The sequence below is a fragment of the Myotis daubentonii genome, chromosome 1, assembly GCF_963259705.1.
Source record: "Myotis daubentonii chromosome 1, mMyoDau2.1, whole genome shotgun sequence".
NCBI classification, from domain to species: domain Eukaryota; kingdom Metazoa; phylum Chordata; class Mammalia; order Chiroptera; family Vespertilionidae; genus Myotis; species Myotis daubentonii.
The window spans coordinates 129,384,555-129,404,236 of NC_081840.1; the positions used below are offsets into that span (position 1 = coordinate 129,384,555).

Consider the following 19,682-nt stretch of genomic DNA (forward strand, 5'->3'; position numbering starts at 1 on the left):
ACTGAACCAAACCGGCTAGGGCTTGCTTTTCATTTTGTAAGCTGAGACTTTCAGAGTGGGGTGTGTGTGTATGTGTGTGTGTGTGTGTGTGTGTGTGTGTGTGTGTGTGTGTAAAGGGGAAGAGAGAAAGAGATAGTGAAAGAGCTAAAAAACAAAACAAAACACTGGCTGGTAAATGAATTTACCAAGAAGTTATAAAAACAAAGTTAGTGAACCATGTAGTGATTTTTGGTGTTTCCTCTATTTATAAAATAAGTATTTTGGCAGATGAGAAGCTATTTGGCTAATGTTCTCAATAATCCTTCTTCCTTTACAATTTTAGATACAGTACCAAAATGATATTTCTTCTCATGTATTTAAAGACACATAGCTCTTTCTGGTTAATAATTCCTTCTTCTCTAGAGATGATGCCCAATAGCCAGGGTGGGGTCCTTTGGCCAGGTTTCTGCTATGGGAGCAGAGTGATTGGTCCACATCCACAGTGATTGATCCAGATAAGGGCCAATCAGAGTTGTTGTTTTTATTCTTTAACTAGAACTGGGAAAGATAGGGCTAACTGTACAATATATGAAACTCGGATGTTGTTATTATTAGTCATATTCCTTTCATTATTTGAACCACCCCAGCAACTTTTCACTTTAGTTTCCATTTGCCTAAGGCCATTAGGCCACAATAAGAAAAAACTAACACAGAGAGAAATGCTGAGAGGAAAATCCTGGAGAGGTTCAAGACTCAAGTTCTGGTTGATTCCAAAGCTCAACTGTATCACTGTCATTACCATCATTTCATTATTCATCCCCTTCCTTCCATTATTTAGAATGTCCCAAAACCCTTCTAATAAATTTCCCTTTTTTTCAGCTAGTTCAAGCTTCTCTGTCACTAGTATTTAATAGAACCCAGAAATAAAACATCCTACAGGCCAGAAGTAGCCCAACAAACTGAGAAGTCCTCCTCCTAGTGAAACAGAAATTTTTAGGGGTGAAAAAGACAGATTTAGGAAATTTTAGAAATTAAGGGGACCATGGAAGAAACACAGGGCTGCAGAGCAGCAGAAGGTATATTTCCATAGAATAGAGGAGCTTAAAAGCTGCAACAGGTACATTTCCATAGAATGAGGGAGTTGGAAACAGCAGCAAAGGGTCTATATTTACAAAATAAAGGGAAGGAAGCCCTTCATCCAAAAGGAAATGAAGAAACCCCAAAGGGAATAGGAAAACAATAAAGAAGGAGGGGAGGAAAACCTCACATGTCCCATGTGAGATTAGACCTTTGAGCTCAGAAGTTACTACAGTAACCAGTCCAAGGAAATAGTGACCAATCAGAGGGGATATCAAGGCACCAAGATCTGCAGCCTTTATAAGCCATAGAGAAAAAAAAGAACTCAGTGGGACTCTTTCCCCCTCTCCACGTGGGAATCTGTGCTGTGAGAATGTTTCCCTTTCCCCACATGTGAGTCTATGTACTTGTTCTTCAATAAATTTCCACCTTTGCTATTCCACCTTCTGTCCAAATGGACCAGGGAACCAGTCTGCCCAGGGGAATACCACGTGTTCCTGTCCAAAAATTTAATTTAACTAGTTAACACTCTGTGATTTGTCAGGTCCAACTATAGGCAATTTACAAAGCTTTCCTTGTCAGGCCTCACCTCATGGGGCAGCTGCTCTCTCCATGCTAGACTTGGTGCCCTGCCCTGCCCTGTGCCCCTGGGCCCATGAAATGGCAGGACCCTCTGTAGTATGATCATCCCTGAAAGGGCAAGGGCTACGCCCTCCATCTTACCCCAGATCCCCCATTTTTGGGCAGCAGCCATTAGCCATGTGCTCGGCAAGAAGCTTCTTCCCAGAAGCCCAGGCCTCTGCTAGCCACACCCAGGATTTCTTTAAACTAACCAATGACAATCAAGGGAAGTGCGTGCCATAGACACAACCACATCCTGTGTAACAAGACTCTGACTCGCACCTGGCCAATTGGCAGGGCCCACAGTCCTCTCTCCTCCCCTTACTCCAACCCTCCTATAAAACCCCTCTCCCCACAGAGCTAGCTCTCTCTCTGCCGCTTGCCGCTGCGTTGGCGAGTGTGGTCAGGGAGCCGAGCTAGCTCAAATAAAGACTCTATCTGCTTTTGCATCAGACTCAGCTGGCTCCCTGATGGTCTATTGGGGATCCTGAAATCTGGGCTTAACAATCCCCATGTCAGTGCTGACAGCTCAACTTTCTTCTGATGCCATTCCATGGGGAAAATGGAACACAGGAAGCTGGCACTTTCCCTGTCCAGCCTCTTGCTTATACTATTAAATGTAAATGATTAAAGACTTGACATACTTTCAGTTTGGCTTGTGTTCTTAATTGAGTGCCTCCATACCTGGCAGCTCAGCTCTTCCTAGTCAGTGAAAATGGGATGTCTGTTTGCATTAAATTATGCAAATGCATCACATAGTAGACATTTGAAGGCATGTTTGTGCTTAAGGTAAATAAACTGGAATATATACTTCTAGAAGTTTTAAACTTGACTTCTATGGAAGTATATGGAAATTTTCATCATAAAATTCCAAATCACTCATGCTACCCAATGATTACACTCATAAGTCACCATGATAGCAATCAGTCACCACCACAGAACAACAGTTCTCATTTTACTGGATTGTAGATGCTCTCCATTCTAAAAATGAGAACTAAAGAGCATTCTTGACTTCCTCTGCCTTGGAATTATAGTATATTCCCAGGATGGATACAGAAAAGGTATGTAAGAATCATGAATTTTGTGAGTGGTAATCAAAATCATTCTCTTGTGTTAATGTAAAAAAACCATTGAAACCTGTAAAGAATTTTTGTGAGTTTATTTGAGCCAAACTGTTGACATATGCCGGGAAGCAGAACCTCAAAGAATTGAGATAATGCTCCGGAGAATGGCGGGTTACATCTGCATTTATACATTGCAATCAAAGGAGGAACATAGGTGGGTTACATGAAATTCATTGGTGATAGATTAAGGAGGAGGGATAAGCAAAGCAGGGGAAACCCCTGGGATTGGATAAAAAGTAAAATGATGGACACATACTTAGGTGGGTGCAGGAACAATTAACATGATGATGAAGGAATTTGTGGTATCTGTCCTGGCGCCCAGAACATTTGGTTGTGCCCCAAGGGCTCCAGATAAAGGAAAGTCACAAGTTACCCAGACATTTCAAGGGTATGTTATCATAGATGCAAAAAGACAGATAGGCTCAGTTAAGATAAAGGTTCACCTTGTCAGTGAAGTTACTGGCCTAGGACATAACTGCCCACCATAACTGTTTTTAGTTAAAGTTTAATTTCAGACCATCCTTTGTGGTTACTTTAGGTATCCGAGTTTGCAAGACTGCCATGCAGGCCTTCCCTGAGCTTGTCAGCTCAGCATGTGGCCCCTTTTGTCCACACTTGCTTAACAAAAACATAGACTCTGCTCTTGATATTAAGGAGGGAAGGAGAGAGAACAAAGATTTCCATCAAAGCTAAGACACAGAAATTATCTGATTAACAGAAAGTGAGTTTTTAAATTAATTTTCTTGTATTTTAAATCCCATGTTTTTATTGATTTAAGTAGAGGCCCAGTGCATGAAATTCGTGCCAGGGGCGGGGTGGGGGGGCGTGGAGTGGAGGTCCCTCAGCCCGGACTGCGTTCTCTCATAATCTGGGACCCCTTGGGGGATGTTGGGCCTAAACCAGCAGTCAGACAACCCTCTCACAATCTGGGGTGCTGCATGCACCAGTGGCCATACTTTTCATACAGGTGAAAGGCATCTTGCTGTTGTATGGGCAGCTACATTTTTTTGCCCTGATCATAAAAAGTAGTACATAACATGATCCTTCTGAGACAGTAGTACCATTTTCCCCATCTTATGAGTGGAAAAACTGAAGCAGAGAGAAGTTAAGTAATTGGTTTTGTCACACAGTTTAAGTGTCAGAACCAGGGCTGACCACAAAATGTGCAAGCCAGAGTCCATGCATGTCATTACTGCATCATCCTGTTTTTTCAGTGTTAGAGTAGCCTAGCCAGGTTTTAATTTTTAAATCTAAGAGACTGTTCCCAATATATAAGGTAGGGTCTCTAGGCCTGGCCAGTGATCAGGGCCAATCTGTGGGGCGACTGGTGAGCAGAGCAATAGCAGGGGAAGGGGGGCCCACTGGCACCCGCCTTGGCTGGCGGCCTGGCGCCACCTGCTGGCTGGCCCCACTCCCCGATTGCTGCCACTGGTCACCTCCCTCTGGGGGGGGGGGCGGGGGGGCACGCAGATGCTCAACACAGGAGTTGCCCCCTGCATTGAGCATCTGCCCCCTGGTAGTCAGTGCACATCATAGCGACTGGTCATTCTGCCAGTCATTCTGCCGTTTGGTCGATTTGCATATTAGGATTTTATTATATAGGGTTGTCTATTAATAACAATTTTTTTCTCTTCCCTCCCCCCACCTTTATTTTTTTTAACTCAGCTTCTTTGTTTCTTTTAAGCCCTACATTAAACCTTCTATGCACCCTAGCTGGTTTGGCTCAGTGGATAGAGTGTCAGCCTGCAGACTGAAAGGTCCTGGGTTTGATTCTGATCAAGGGCACATGCCTGGGTTGTGGGCTTGATCCCCAGTTGGGGGCGTGCAGGAGGCAGCCAATCAGTGATTCTCTCTCATCATTGATGCTTCTATCTCTCTCTCCCTCTCCCTTCCTCTCTGAAATTAATAAAAAAATATATTTTTTTAAAAAACCTTCTATGCACCTTGGCAGATACATCCATAAGCTTGTCTAGGGCTAAATCCATTTGTAACTGATTTTATGATTGCATGTTGCCTTAACATGCACCATATAATAAGCCCCAAGGATAGAAAATAAGCATATGACCAATATACTTGACCCAAACTTCTATGTCAATGTCAATCACAGCTGTCATTTTAAGAATAGAGAAAAGCAAAATAGATAAGGGCTAAGGTGATAAGGAGAGCCTGGGACGTTCCAGGAGAACAGAGAAGAGGAGAAGACAGGAACCAAGGCTAGGATGAGGTTGGCTTTCGATCTATTTGCCATGTCTTAGCTTCAATTCCCAAGTTGCATTTCTTTTGTTAGGAACAAAAATAGAATATTGAGGACTAGTTATGGTTATGGAAATATTAATCATGCTCTATTAACCATGATTGCCTTGTTCTGGTTAAAGAAAGGACATTCTAACCTGGCTGGGAGCTGTATGCCCCCCAACCCCCCACCTGGGAGTCAACCTTGGAATGGGGTCCATTCTCATTTAAGAACTGCCTATTATCATGGAAGAATTAACAGTCTTGTTGCCCAAACAATGGAGTCCCACCCCAGCCTGCATTGCCTACTTCCCATGCCTATAATCCCTACTTCCCCATGGAATCTTTGTCCTACCCTATATAAGCAGGTGGCTTATGGTGGGGTACAGAGCTGATTTTTGTGAATGACCTGCTGTTCTCCCATACTGCCAGTATTATTGGATAAACACTCATAAATGATTCAACCCTGTCTCTGCTTAATTGGCTCAAGTAGTGACAGGCAGCCTGAACTTCTTGGTTGTCCGATTACACTTTGGATATTTTTCCTTCATGACTAAGACTCTAGATAGAGCTTGGAAGATGTGGAGCTGAACTGACTACCACATAACATTTAGAATTTTTCAACTGTACCTTATTTATTTTAAATGAATAAAAACATAAATCCTTATATTTATGATAACACAAATGGACCTTGAGGGTATTAATCTAAGTAATTATGTGAAGTAAGCCAGACAAAGACAAATACTTCATGGCATCACTTATATGTGGAATCTATAAGAAAAACAAAACAAAACCACAAACTCATAGAAACAAAAGTAGTTGCCAGTGGCTGGGGAATAGAGAGAGGTTAGTAAAAAGTATAAACTTTTTAGCTAGATGATGAATAAGGTCTGAGGACTTAATGTATAGCATGGTAACTATCGTTGATAATAGTGTATTATGTATTTGAAATTTCCTAAGACAGTGGAACTTACCTGTTCTCACCAAAAAAAACAAAAAAGGTAAGTTGATGGATGTGTTAATTAAGTAAATGGTAGGAATCCTTTCACCAAAAAGAGATCTAAATTTTTTCTTGGAGTCATTAACTGTTGGGCTACGCATCTGTGAAGAGTTGGGATCTCTTGGTTTTTCAGGAGCACCATAGTAACTATATATTTTTTTCATTTGAGAATAACTGGGATAATTGAAAAATGCCTCAGTATGACTTAATATTTTTTCTCCCTGTCCACTGAGGCCTGTAACATTGACCTTCCTTAGGAATTCAGGATTCCAGAAACCCTTGGCGGATTAGGTCACCACATTCTCAATGAGATTACTCAGAGCATGATTATCAGTTTCCTTTGATAAAGTCACTCCTGATTGCTTCAGTGTGTGGATCTGCAGATGAAAATCCTGCCAGTGCACTCTGTCATCTCTTCAGATGCTACTGCGCTGATGACTGAGATGGTAACAGCGTGATGACTCCATCTGACTCCCTGGTCCAAGCATAATCAGCCCCAAGGGAGTGTTTAAGTTGTTTAAATGACTATGAATAGGAAATTCACATTCTTACTTCAGGCTGAGTAGTCCAAGGCCCCCCAAATCCTGTAGCCACAGCATTTGATTGTGGGGAAGGTGCTCCAACCACTGTACCCATAAAACTGCTGTGACCTCGGGAAGGCAGAGCTCTCATCCTCCGTTCTCCTAATAATTTACATGTTTGCCGAGGACACAAATCTACATACTTGAGATATTAACAGTGCAATAGACAGGATGCATGACTTTGATGTCTGCATATGAAACTGTCCCATGCTGGAGCGTGACTGAATTCAGGTTAATTCCCATGGAAATACTAAAGGGAAAGAGCGGTATGAGTTTCACTTAGGATGGAAGAAGCCCTAGCCCCTGGAAGATCGTGGGAGTGCTTCTTTTTCAGAGCTGTCCAAGAGCTTACTGTTGTGCATCTTACAGAATGAGCATCTTTGAAAGACAAATCTGACTGTGAGAGAAAAGGATGCCATGGGATTACTTAACATAAAACGCCAACTGCTTGTGTGTGGAAGGGACAGAGGAGGGATGCCTCTTGCTAAATAATGCTGCAGCCATATGGGGCAGAGCCCAGAGATGTCGGGGAGGTCAGGCACAGATTAATCCAAGGGCCTGGATCTCAGAGTCACATCTAAGTGCCTTTGAAAATAAAGACATGGATGTCCCTTCTATAACTTTGTAAGCTGAGATCCATACCCATCTAAGAAATCTTAAGACTTGATGGGCAATCAAAGAAATGATCAAGAGGCAGGCAACAGACTGAGATATTCTCCAAATTATGATTTTCAAGTACCAAGATTTAGTTTTTTGTACTATTTAAAAATTATTTTCCCCCCAGAACATTGTGTTGACAGTCATGGTATTTTAAGATGTCCTTTAGATGAAGCAGGGGAATGTGTGTTTCTCTTGGTGTCCTGGACACCTCTGGGGTTGCCTGCCTGGCTACCCTCTTGGAAATTGCTCTCCCATATCACCATATCGAAAGGTCAAGGGAGTGGGCTACTGGCAGCCACATATGTAGAACACAGCACTGTCCCCTGCAGGTGATTAGTCCACAGAGTCTCCCAGGGGTAGATGTACATGACTGGTGGACTTCCTGCTTCCATTCTTCCCAGCCCCATCACATAGCAGCTGTGAAGCTCGGTTAGGATTGACTGGAGACGTGGGCCCTGATTTGGCCAAAGATAATAAACATAAGTTCACCTTCCTTGCCCAGTGATTAGTTGAGGAATGCACATGTGGTCTAAGTTGGTCTAATCAGAATGAAATTTAACACTCTTTTGATCGAAAGTAATTCAAGTTAAGGAAACACAGAGAGTCCCAATCACGATGAACCCCAAAAGACCCACACCTAGGCACATAATAATGAAAACGGCAAACATTAAAGACAAAGAAAGAATCTTAAAGGCTGCAAGAGAGAGACAGAAAGTTACCTACAAGGAAGCTCCCATTAAACTGTCAGTTGACTTCTCAATACAAACACTTTAGGCCAGAAGGGAACAGCATATAGTATACAAAGCAATGAAAACCAAAGGACTGAACCCAAGACTATCTCTAGCAAGGCTATCATTCAAAATTGAAGGTGAAATAAAGAGCTTCATATACAAAAAAAAAGGATAAAAGAGTTTATCACTACCAAACCAGCACTGCAAGAAAAGATAAAGGGACTGTTGTAAGAAGAAGAAATAGAGAGAAAGAGAAGAACACAGTCATAAAGAATAAGAATGGCAATAAATAAGTACCTATCAATAATAACATAAATGTAAATGGCTTAAATGCTCCAATCAAAAGACAAGGGTAGCTGAATGGTAAGAAAACATGACCCATATATATGCTGTCTACAAGAGAACCACCCCAGAACAAAAGACTCACACAGAATGAAAGTGAAGGGATAGAAAAAATTTGTAAAGGCAAATGGAAATAAATTTTTTAAAAAGCTGGAGTAGCAATACTCATATTTAACAAAATAGACTTCAAAGTGAAGGCCATAGTAAAAGATAATGGGAATAGAGGGATCATACCTCAATATAATAATGGCCATATATCACAAAACTATAGCCAACATCATACTCAATGGGCAAAAACTAAAACCATTTCCCCTAAGAACAAGAATAAGACAGGGATGTCTGCTTTCATCACTCTTGTTTAACATAGTACTAGAAGTCCTAGCCATGGCAATCAGACAAGAAGAAGAAGAAAAAAAAGGAATCCAAATTGGAAAGGAGGAAGGAAAACTGTCATTATTCACAGATGCCATGCTATTGTACCTAGAAAATCCTAAATACCCCATCATAAAACTAGATTTAATAAATAAATTCAGCAACATAGCAGGTTACAAAATTAACATTCAGAAATCTATGACATTTTTACCCACCAATAATGAAGTCTCAGAAAGAGAAATGAAAAAAACAAAACAAAACACCAGTCCTATTTACTATTACAACAAAAAATTCAGATACTTAGGAATAAACTTAACCAAAGACCTGTACTCAAAAAACTACAGGACATTGAAAAAAGAGATAGAGGAAGATATAAACAAGTGGAAGAATATACCATGTTCATGGATTGGTAGAATCAACGTCATTAAAATGTCCATACTACCCAAAGCAATCTATAGATTCATTGTAATCTCAATTAAAATACCAATGGTATATTTCACAGACGTAGAACAAACACTCCAAAAATTTATATGGAACCAAAAAGACCCCAAATTACTGTAGCAATCTTGAGAAAGAACAAAGTTGAAGGAATCACAATACCAGACATGAAGTTATAGTACAAAGCCACTGTACTCAAAATTGCCTGGTACTGGCACAAGAGTAGGCATATAGATCAATTGAACAGAACATAGAACCCAGAAATCTACCCAAGTCATTATGTTCAATGACTATTTGACAAAGGAGGCAAGAACATATAATGGAGTCAAGACAGCCTCTTCAATAAATGGTGGGAAAATTGGACAGGTACATGCAAAAAAAACAAAACAACAACAAAAGAAAAACTAGATCACTAACTTACACCAGACACAATAATAAACTCAATATAGATAAAAGACTCAAATGTAAGTTGTAAAACCATAAAATCTTAGAAGAAACCATAGGCAGCAAAATCTCAGATATCTCTTGTAGCCATATATTTGCAGATACATCTCCTAGGGCAAAGGAAACTAAGGAGAAAATAAATAAAAATGGGACTACATCAAAAGAAAAATCTCTGTATAGCAAAAGAAACCATCAACAAAATGAAAAGAGAGCCCACTGCATGGGAGAACATATTTACTAATGATACATCTGATAGAGGGTTCATTTCCAAAATATATAAGGAATTCATACAACTTAAAAAAAGGAAGACAAACAATCCTATTAAAAAATGGACAAAGGGCCTAAATAAACACTTCTCCAAAGTGGACAGAAGACCAAAAGACATATGAAAAAATGCTTAAAGTCACTAAAATCGAGAGATACAAATTCAAACGACAATGAGGTATCACCTCACCTATCAGAATGGCTATCATCAGCAAATCAACAAATGACAGGTATGGCAAGGAGGTAGAGAAAAGGGAATCTTAGTACACTGCTAGAGGGAATGCAGACTCATGCAGCCATTATGGAGAACAGTATGGAGTTTCCTAAAAAGTAAAAATGGAACTCCCATTTGACCAGTGATCCCATTTCTATGAATATATCCTAAGAAATCAGAAACACCAACCAGAAAGAATGTATGCAACCTATGTAATAGCAGCACAATTTACTATAGCTAAGATCTGGAAACAGGCTAAGTGTCCATTAGCAGATGAATGGATAACAAAGCTGTAGCACATCTACACAATGGAATACTACACAGCTGTAAAAAGAAAGAACTCCTACCATTTGACCATGGAGTGGGATGCCCCCAAATCTCAGGACCTCAGCAAGATCCTGGTGGATATCCAGGCCCAGTATAAGGAACTGGCTCTGAAGAACTAGGAGGATCTAGACAAGTACTGGTCCCAGTAGATCAAGGAGAGCACCACAGGGATCACCACACAGACTGCTGAAATAGAAGCTGCTGAGATGATACTCACAGAGCTGAGGCATAGTGTCCAGTCCTTGGAGATTGACCTGGACTTGATGAGAAATCTGCAGGCCAATTTGTAGAACAGCCTGAAGGAGGTGGAGATGTGCAATGTGATGAGCAGATGGAACAGCTCAATGAGAGCCTGCTACAGCTGGAGTCAGAGCCGACCAGGCCCGGGCAGAGGGGCAGCTCCAGGCCCAGGAGTAGGAGGCCCTGCTGAACATCAAGGTCAAGCTGGAGGCTGAGATCGCCTCCTACCTCCACCTGTTAGAAGAAGGGGAGGATTTCAATCTTGGTGCTGCCCTGGACAAGAACCACACCATGCAGTCCATTCAAAGACCACCACCCGCAGGATGGTGACAGCAAAATGGTGTCTGAGGTCAGTGACACCAAAGTTCTGAGGCGTTAAAGGCAGCAGACGTGGGGCACCCCGCTGTGGGGCAGGAGGCCAATAAAATTGTCAGAGGTTACTGAACATCAAAAAATATATATCTGAGAGCCCCTGCGGCTGGAATGCAACATGGCGACATCCTCCTTGGGCGAAAAGGAGAAGGAGCGGCAGGGAGGCGGGTCAGGAGCGGCCTGCGGCAACAGCACACGAAGCGGCTGCTGTCTGCACAGGAAGATTTGGAGGTCTTGTCCAGGGAGCTCATAGAAATGCTGGCAATTTCAAGAAACCATAAGTTGTTACAGGCTGGAGAAGAAAACCAGGTGCTGGAGTTATTAATTCACAGAGATCGGGAGTTTCAGGAACTAATGAAATTGGCACTTACTCAGGGAAAAATCCACCATGAAATGCAACTTTTACATGATAAGAGAGACAGTGATATTCAGCAATTACAAAAACAGCTACAGGAAGCCCGAACAAATACTGGCGATAGCGGTTTACCAAGCAAAAGAAAAACTGAAATCAATAGATAAGGCAAGAAAAGTTGCTATCTCCTCTGAAGAAATAATTAAGTATGCACATAGGATTAGTGCAAGTAATGCTGTGTGTACCCCACTGACCTGGGTTCCAGGGGACCCACGGAGACCATACCCAACGATTTAGAGATGAGAAGTGGATTATTGGGTCAAATGAACAATCCTTCCACTAATGGTGTGAATGGTCATTTACCTGGAGATGCACTTGCAGCAGGCAGATTGCCAGATGTCCTTGCTGTAAGGTTCGCGGGGCAGGAGACAAGGTCAGAGAGCCAGGAAAGTCAGAAAGAAGAAACTTTAATCTGCACTCCCGGGCGAGGTTCACGGGTCAGTGAAGTCTCGCCAAAAGGGAGTGGAGGCATTTTTTTTACACAGCTATCCAGTGAGGGCGGGGGAGCATGAGCTGTGGGAGTTTCGGCCTGGGCAGGCTGTTCCAGGAGGGAACCGTACCTGTGTCGCCATCTGCCTTGCGGTTGCATGCATCTGCTCCTGGGCTTCCCTTCCACCTAACGCTTGCTCCACAGCATCCCTGGCAATCAAATGACATGGCAATGAATATGTTACCGCCAAGTCACAGTAACGACTTTTTGTTGGAACTTCCAGGGCATACTGAAGAAAATGAAGATGATGTAGAGTTTATGTCAACAAACTACTCAAGCAGTAGTAGTGACTCTGATTTAAAAAGCATACAGAATTGAATACTGTAGAATTCTGTTTCTTAAACAATAGCAACCCTGTAAAAATATGTAATATTGACCATAGTGGAATTGTACAGCCCATTAAAAATCACAGCAGATTTACTTTGTAAAGCCAAAAATCATGATTTTAGTTCTAAACCATTTGTTGAATATTTAGAGAATAATCAAAATTTACTGTTAGGCCCTAGCTGGTTGCTCAAAGGTTAGAGCATTGGCCCATGGACTGAAGGGTCCCAGGCTTGATTCTGGTCAAGGGCATGTACTTTGGTTGCAGGCTCAATCCCGAGCCCCAGTCAGGGCGTGTGAGGGAGGCAATCAATGATGTGTCTCTCTCACATAGATGTCTCTCTGCCTCTTCCCTTCCCTTCCACTCTCTCTAAAAATCAATGGAAAAATATCCTTGAGTGAGGATTTTAAAAAGAAAAATTACTGTTGGGAAAATATATTATTCAATTCAGTGCCTTCTTACCCTGTTCTAGCCCAGTTGTGTTGGACTTGTATATAGTAGTTCTGGAAATAAGATTTGAGGTAAATGACCCATGTATATATCACTAATAGGCCTCCTGGAATTATTTAGAAAATGTGTTGTTGTTTTTTTAAGACAACATATCACTGAATGTGCATCATATCAAAATATCAAAAACCCTACTGAAAGTGAAGGTTGTCAGCTTCTCTCACAGGAACAGGAAAAATGTCTCAATTTGTACTATTTGTAATTATTGTCATTTAAAAAAATAAACCAACTTGTTTATACTGTTAAAATTATATATATACTAGAGGCCCAGTGCACAAAAATTTGTGCACTCGGGGGGGAGGGGGGTCCCTCAGCCCGGCCTGTGCCCTCTAGCAGTCTGGGACCCCTCGGGAGATAACGACCTGCTGGCTTAGGCCTGCTCCCAGGTGGCAGAGGGCAGGCCCAATCCCTAGGTGCAGCCCCTGGTCGGGCTCAGAGCAGGGCCAATTGGGGCATTGGGGCCCCGCCCCCTGTCATGCACAGAGCAGGGCAGATCGGGAGGTTGCGATGCCACCCTCAGTCACGCTCAGGGTAGGGCCAATAGGGGAGTTGGGGCACCGTCCCCTGTCACACACAGTGGGTTGGGGCGCCGCCCTCTATCACCCACAGAGCAGGGCCAATCAGGGGGTTGGGGCGCCACCACTGTCACACTCAGGGCAGGGCTGATGGGGAGGTTATGGCTCTACCCCGTCACACACAGAGCAGGGCCCGTGGGGGTCGGGGGGCCAGGGTTGGGGTGCCGCACCCTGTCACACACAGAGCTGCAGGGCGATCAGGGGGTTTGGGCGCTGCCCCCTGTCACGCTGATCCCGGTGCCGGGAGGCCTCACGGCTCCGCTGATCCTGGTGCTGGGAGCATATTACCCATTTACTATATAGGATAGAGGCTTGGTGCACGGGTGGAGTTGGCTGGTTTGCCCTGAAGGGTGTCCTGGATCAGGGTGGGGATCCCCACTGGGGTGCCTGGCCAGCCTGGGTGAGGGGATGATGGCTGTTTTCAGCTGGTCACACATCCTTCAGGGTGGTGGTCCCCACTGGGGTGCCTGGCCAGCCTGGGTGAGGGGATGATGGCTGTTTGCAGCTGGTCACACACCCTTCAGGGTGGGGGTCCCCACTGGGGTGCCTGGCCAGTCTGGGTGAGGGGCTGAGGGCTGTTTTCAGGCTGGGGGTGACTGAAGCTCCCAACCGCTCCTTTTTTCCTTTTTTTTAAAATTCTGGGCCAGCTTTAGCTTGAGGCTTGGCTCTAGGTTCTGGCCTTTGCATACAATGTTGCGATCCTGCTGGCTGAAACCCAGCGGTATTTGTTACAATGTTTGAAGCTGCAGGCTCAGAGGCCTGCAGTCGCAGGCGGGGAACATTGGTTTCCTCCGTCACTGAAGCAAGCAAGCCTCATGTTAGTTTCAAGCTGCCTGGCTGCCGGCTGCCATCTTGGCTGACAGTTAATTTGCATATCTCGCTGATTAGCCAATGAAAAGGGTAGCGGTCGTACGCCAATTACCATGTTTCTCTTTTATTAGTGTAGATATATCTGAGAATATCAAAATCTGGGATCTGATATGGTTGGAAAAACCAAATTTTTACTTCAGATCAGCAGAGGAAAATCTTGTGGGAGAGATAGGCAGGGTTTGAGGGAGGCATGATTCTCCTGCTAAACGCAGAGATAGTGGGTCTGGTTGCATGAATGGTGGGAGCAAGGGATGGAGCACCTGGCCTTCCCATCCCAAGTCATATTTTGAATTCCCCTGTGGCAGAAGCTGAGATTGAAGCATGACCATTAACTTAGATCTAGGAATAGATAAAGTAACCTAGCTGAAAGAAAGTTCCAGATTGAAAGACTGTGCTAGACATTCTCTCTGGCTTTGATTATGAGCCCATGACATTGACTCTATTCTTGTTACGCTCCAGTAGAGTTTGTTTCTTTAACTTGAACCTCATGCTGTGATGTTGGACATTTCCTGTTCATTCTTTTAAATTGGATCTAGTTCTATATGACTCACAGTTTTTGGCTTCTACCCCTTCTTCTTTTTTCTTTTTCTTTATTTGGTTGACCCAGGTCATGATGCTTCCATAAATATAAATGGGTAAATGAAAGAACTCAAAGAAAACTCTCTTAAAAGTAGGCCTAAATTAGTCTTATTTCCTTTGCCATACATTTGTAAGAGCTAAGGGAGCAAGAAGAGTTTCTTCCCTGATGCTGAATTTTTCCATCATTTCCATTTCTTCAGTATCCTAAGCAATTGGTGTTAAAATTATTCCAAAGTTTTCTGGGGTTCTGTGATATAGGAAGCCAGGACAGGATCTTACAATCCTTACTGACTTATATAGGGGCCTGGGTGGGATGGCTTTTTCTAAAATGACTTCATTTTTTAAAAAATGTTTGAAGACTATTGTCCTAGGCAGCAGCAACAGGATTTGTTCTTAACTAGAGGTTGTACTGTTATGCTTTTTTAAAAAGTATCAAAAGGAGAGAAGGGGGGCCCTGACTGGTGTAGCTCACTTGTTTGGGTGTCATCCCGTGCACCGAGAGGTTGCCTGTTCACTTCTGGTCAGGGCACATGCTGAGGTGGTGGGCTAGATCCCCATGAGGGAGCATGCAGAAGGCAGCGATCTATGTTTCCCTCTCACATTGATGTTTCTCTTTCCCTCTCCCTCTCCCCTCCTCTATCTCTAAAAATCAATTAAAAAATTTTTTTAAAAAATAGGAGAGAACCGGGTAGAAAGGGGAAGTGGAGGGTGACTGTAGAGGAGGGTGTTTTGCTGCACGTAGAATGGGGCTCACATCCAGAAGGAGGAAAGATGTGGGAAGCCTGCATCTACTCTCTGCCTTCTGGAGTAGCAGCAAGATCTGCACATTGGCTCCCAGGTAAGGATTAGGGAGAGCAGGAGTTACTAAAATTGAGCCACTTAAGGGATTTTAAAAATTAACCTCAGCAACTGCCCTCAAAGCTGTAACTGAGAAATGGGGGGGAAAACATGCAAAGAAAGACACACACACACAAGCACGTACACACGCACACACGCACGCTGCTGTCATATCTCGTCTGATGGTTTCATGTCATCATGGAACGATGACATCACCTGGTCCAACTTCCTCAGTTGCCGATTTAATGAAAGGTTAGACAGAGTCTGGTTTCACTCTCCATATATACAGCTGTGAACAGCAGTAGTGGGCAACCAGCCCAAGTTTGAGCCCTTTAAAAACAGATATTCTACTCTAAAGACAGAATTATTTGAGGACCTTGAAAAACAATACATCAGGAACTGGAGATAGCTGGCGAAATCTTTCCCATGCTATTTGCCCCACATATGGATTCCCTGGCATAATCTGTCCAAAGCATTCAATACCCAAAATATTTGGGGAGCTGTGAGCACTGAAAAAATATGTATATCTATGTTGCTATTTTTAATTTGAATTTGCATTAACTAGTCCCTATTCTCTTCTTCATTGGAGAAGGTGGATGAATTCTGCTAAGCAATGATTTTCTGTTGGATAAGGGTTAGATTTTATCCATCTTTATCTTTTCAGCTTTTTAAATATTTTTTATTGATTTTTAGAGAGAGAGGAAGGGAAAGAGGGAGAGAAAGAAAAACATGAACGCAAGAGCAGAACATGGATTGGTTGCCTCCTGCATGCCTCCCACTGGGGATTGAGCCTGAAAACCAGGCATGTGCCCCAACTGGGGAATCAAACCAGCAACTTTTTGGTCCAACCAACTGAGCCACACCGGCCAAGGCTCTTTCCAGTTTCTCTAATGATTCCTCTTGCACATATCTATATCCTTAAAGGTTGAAGTACTAGAGAATTAATTCTTAATAACAGTGTATGTTGTTTTAGTTCATGCAGTGTCATTCAATATTTATAAGTTATTTCTCAAGCTCCAATTATGTGATAAGTACTAAACAAAGTTCTGGGAATCAGAGACAAATGTGACAGGTTTCTGTTTGCAAAGCTCACACATGCAAGCAGCCACAGCATCAAGTGTAAGGGATCCTTCTCAAGTTCTGTTTGTGACTCTCTCACCCTGTTAGAGCCATGAAAGGTAGAGCAGTGTTCCTGTGTGTGGGCTGCTCACACTATGTAAGTTGGTGTGGCCACTCTGATGTCCATGGTTCATCTAGAAAGGTTTCAAGACACTCCATGGAACACAGTGGTTAGCACAAGATGTACAGAGATGAATTGAGGTCTGGTATTAGTAGATATTGTACCTCTATGTAAAAATAAATGGGATGGTAAAGGACAAGCTATTCCCATGCGCTGTAATTGCCTTAGGGAAGAAGGACCAGCAGGATGCTCCGAAGATCCCAGGCTGGGAGAAGAGATCTATGAGAGGGCCGAGCCCATGTAGGGGTTGCTGCAGCGACATATTGCTTATTCAGATGATATCTTGAGAGTGAACTTGGCCCTTCCCAACCTTTCATAAGAACAGAAAAAGTATCAGGGAGTGGAAGCCAAGGGCAGCCAACTCTGGCATAAGAAATTCATTGCCATTATTGCGTTCTTCTCCCACCAAGTCTTGCCTGAGCAGAAATGTCCAGCCTCTGTGAAACTTCACCTGTGGAGCCAGGGTTATGAAATTAGAGTTTGGACAATGCTTTTCATTTGCAATACTTTTCTTTTCCTTTTGTTCACATCCTTGTAATAGGCTTTTTATTTTCCTAGAGCTTGGCGTTAAAGAACACTGCATTTGAGTCAGCCACTTGGTGTACGAGAGAGAACTGAAGTGGAATGTCTGTGGATTGTTCACACAAGTCCCCAGAAGTCACCTCTAATGCATTACAATGCTGCGAAGTGCCACAATAGAGAGGTGCAGAATGTGCTATGTGATAACGCGCGCTGTCACAGTTATTTAAAAAGAAGCAAAGTGTGATTGGAGCTATCAGTACAACAGGTAATTTAGAATATTTGATGAAAGTAAAACTTCTTTCCTCATCTCTAATTACCCACCACACAAAGGATTTACTCTACTCACAGGCAGACATAGAGAACCCTCTCTACCTTGTAAAAGAGAAAGGAATAGAAAGTAAGACAGGCATATATGGCTCATGGATGTTGGAGGTAAGACTCTGATATCCTTTCCTTTCAGCAGAAAGAAAGGTATTCTACCCACATTTTTATACAGGCAGAAGCTGCTATTTAAATTTCCTACATCATCACAATGACTAGAGGTAGAGCTGGTTAGACCTTTTCAGTTCTTGGAAGAATCATTCAACTTGTATAAATGTAAGGCAAGTAGCAGCCACTGGCCTGGGAGGAAGGCCTAGTAAGACCTTCTGTCTTTGTCTTGGCAAAATTGTCTTCCTGGGGAGTGGCCCTACCTGCTTAAGGTGCTTAGCGACATTTGACTGACTCATAATGTCCCTTTTTTGCAGAAGTTAAAGTGAGGGAGACCTGTGGAGGAGCCTGGTGTTTATGGGAGGAAAGACCCCACAAAGCAATAAAGGTCTGAAAGATCTCTGAATAAAATGACCATGAGAACTGAAAGAAATGAGACCAGTGAATAGGCACTGCTCTGGGTCAGAAGGAAAAATCAAGGCAGAAGTGGTTCTGTCCAGGAAGTGGCAGAACCTTTCCTGGGGGCAGGCTGACACCCCAGGGAATGGGGTTGTCTAGGAGAACCCCAAATGTAGACCATTCCTGTCAACACCAGGAGTGGAGAACAGAATTCCCTCAATGCAGGCTGTGGGAGCAGAGAGGCCTGTTCTGAAGTAACCACCTTCTAGGTGATGTTGAAACCTTCTCCAACTCCATGTCTGAACAGCCTTTCAGCAAGATGGGATGGGGCTGGCGAGTCCGGGGCCAGAGATTCCTAGCCATAGTGGGGAACAGAAGGGCTTAGAGAGAGGGACAGGTTAGACCTTTTCCTGCTTATCATGTGCTGTGGGGCGGACACGGAGCATGGGGACACTCTGGGGCTCTGGCATTATTTTGTAAAGCTGAGTTGAAATAAAAGTCTTACAGGACTCTAGAAACGTAGGGGGTGGGATGGCATGCTGTCTTGATGGAATTCAAGGATAAAATTTCAAATGCCAGGAGTAGGAAGAGGCCAATGCAGGCTTAAGCCCTCCCTTCTTTGTTTGCACAGGCCTAAGGCCAGGGGGCGCCCCAAACAGGGGGAGCCATTGTTTACAGCTCCTGACCACAGTCTGGAAGCAGAAAGGTGGCCTTCACAGCTGATGCCACCAGGTTCGTGGCAGGCATTCTGCTGCCTCCATGACACTGTCTGTCTGACCAGGCTTTTGCCAATAATGTTGGCCCCTCAAATCCCCACCAGGGCCTCATTTGAGACCTTGTACAGCTGGGACCAACTGCAGCCACTTGTGGGGTGACTGGACTGAAGGATCTGAGGCGACTGGAGCCGAAGAGCCACAATGCTTCTGCATGGCTGTGTCCAATGGCCGATTGCACGGTGAGCCAAGGACCCACATACTCACCAGGGACCTGGCTATGATTCCCAGCCCCGTCCTGTCAGAAGGTTGAGAATCTAGAACAGCAGGGAAATAAATCTAGGCTAGAAGATCAGCAGGAAGGAAGCTGTATCAGGTTCTGAAATCCAGGATCAAAGCCAGCGGTAAGACGCCAGACAAGGGTAAGCTAAGAAGCAGGCAGTTCAGAGCCAGGATTAAATGACCCTGACTGAACAATCCAGATTCAAGGTGTCAAGTCAGAGCCAGGACCTGGTTCGGAACTGTGAATGCTCAGGCGGGAGACAGGTGGTAAGTGCAGCCAGCATTTTAAACAAATATAGCTTTATTGATTTCAGAGAGGAAAGGAGAGGGAGAGAGACAGAAACATCAATGATAAAAGAGAATCATCGATTGGCTATCTCCTACTGCAAGCCCCCCACTGGGGAACAAGCCCACAACTCAGGCATGTGCCCCTGACCAGAATGGAACCCGGGACCCTTTAGTCCGCTGGCCGACGCTCTATCCA

The 19,682-nt window shown here is 43.6% G+C and overlaps 1 protein-coding gene and 1 pseudogene across 4 annotated transcripts in view; one reads left to right on the plus strand and one right to left on the minus strand.

Moving 5' to 3' along the window:
- Positions 1-19,682, minus strand: part of MSANTD7 (Myb/SANT DNA binding domain containing 7) — a 501,345-nt gene that overhangs the window by 116,956 nt on the left and 364,707 nt on the right. The gene's annotated exons all lie outside the window — the stretch shown is intronic.
- On the plus strand, positions 11,137-12,572 carry LOC132226706 (mediator of RNA polymerase II transcription subunit 4-like; annotated as a pseudogene).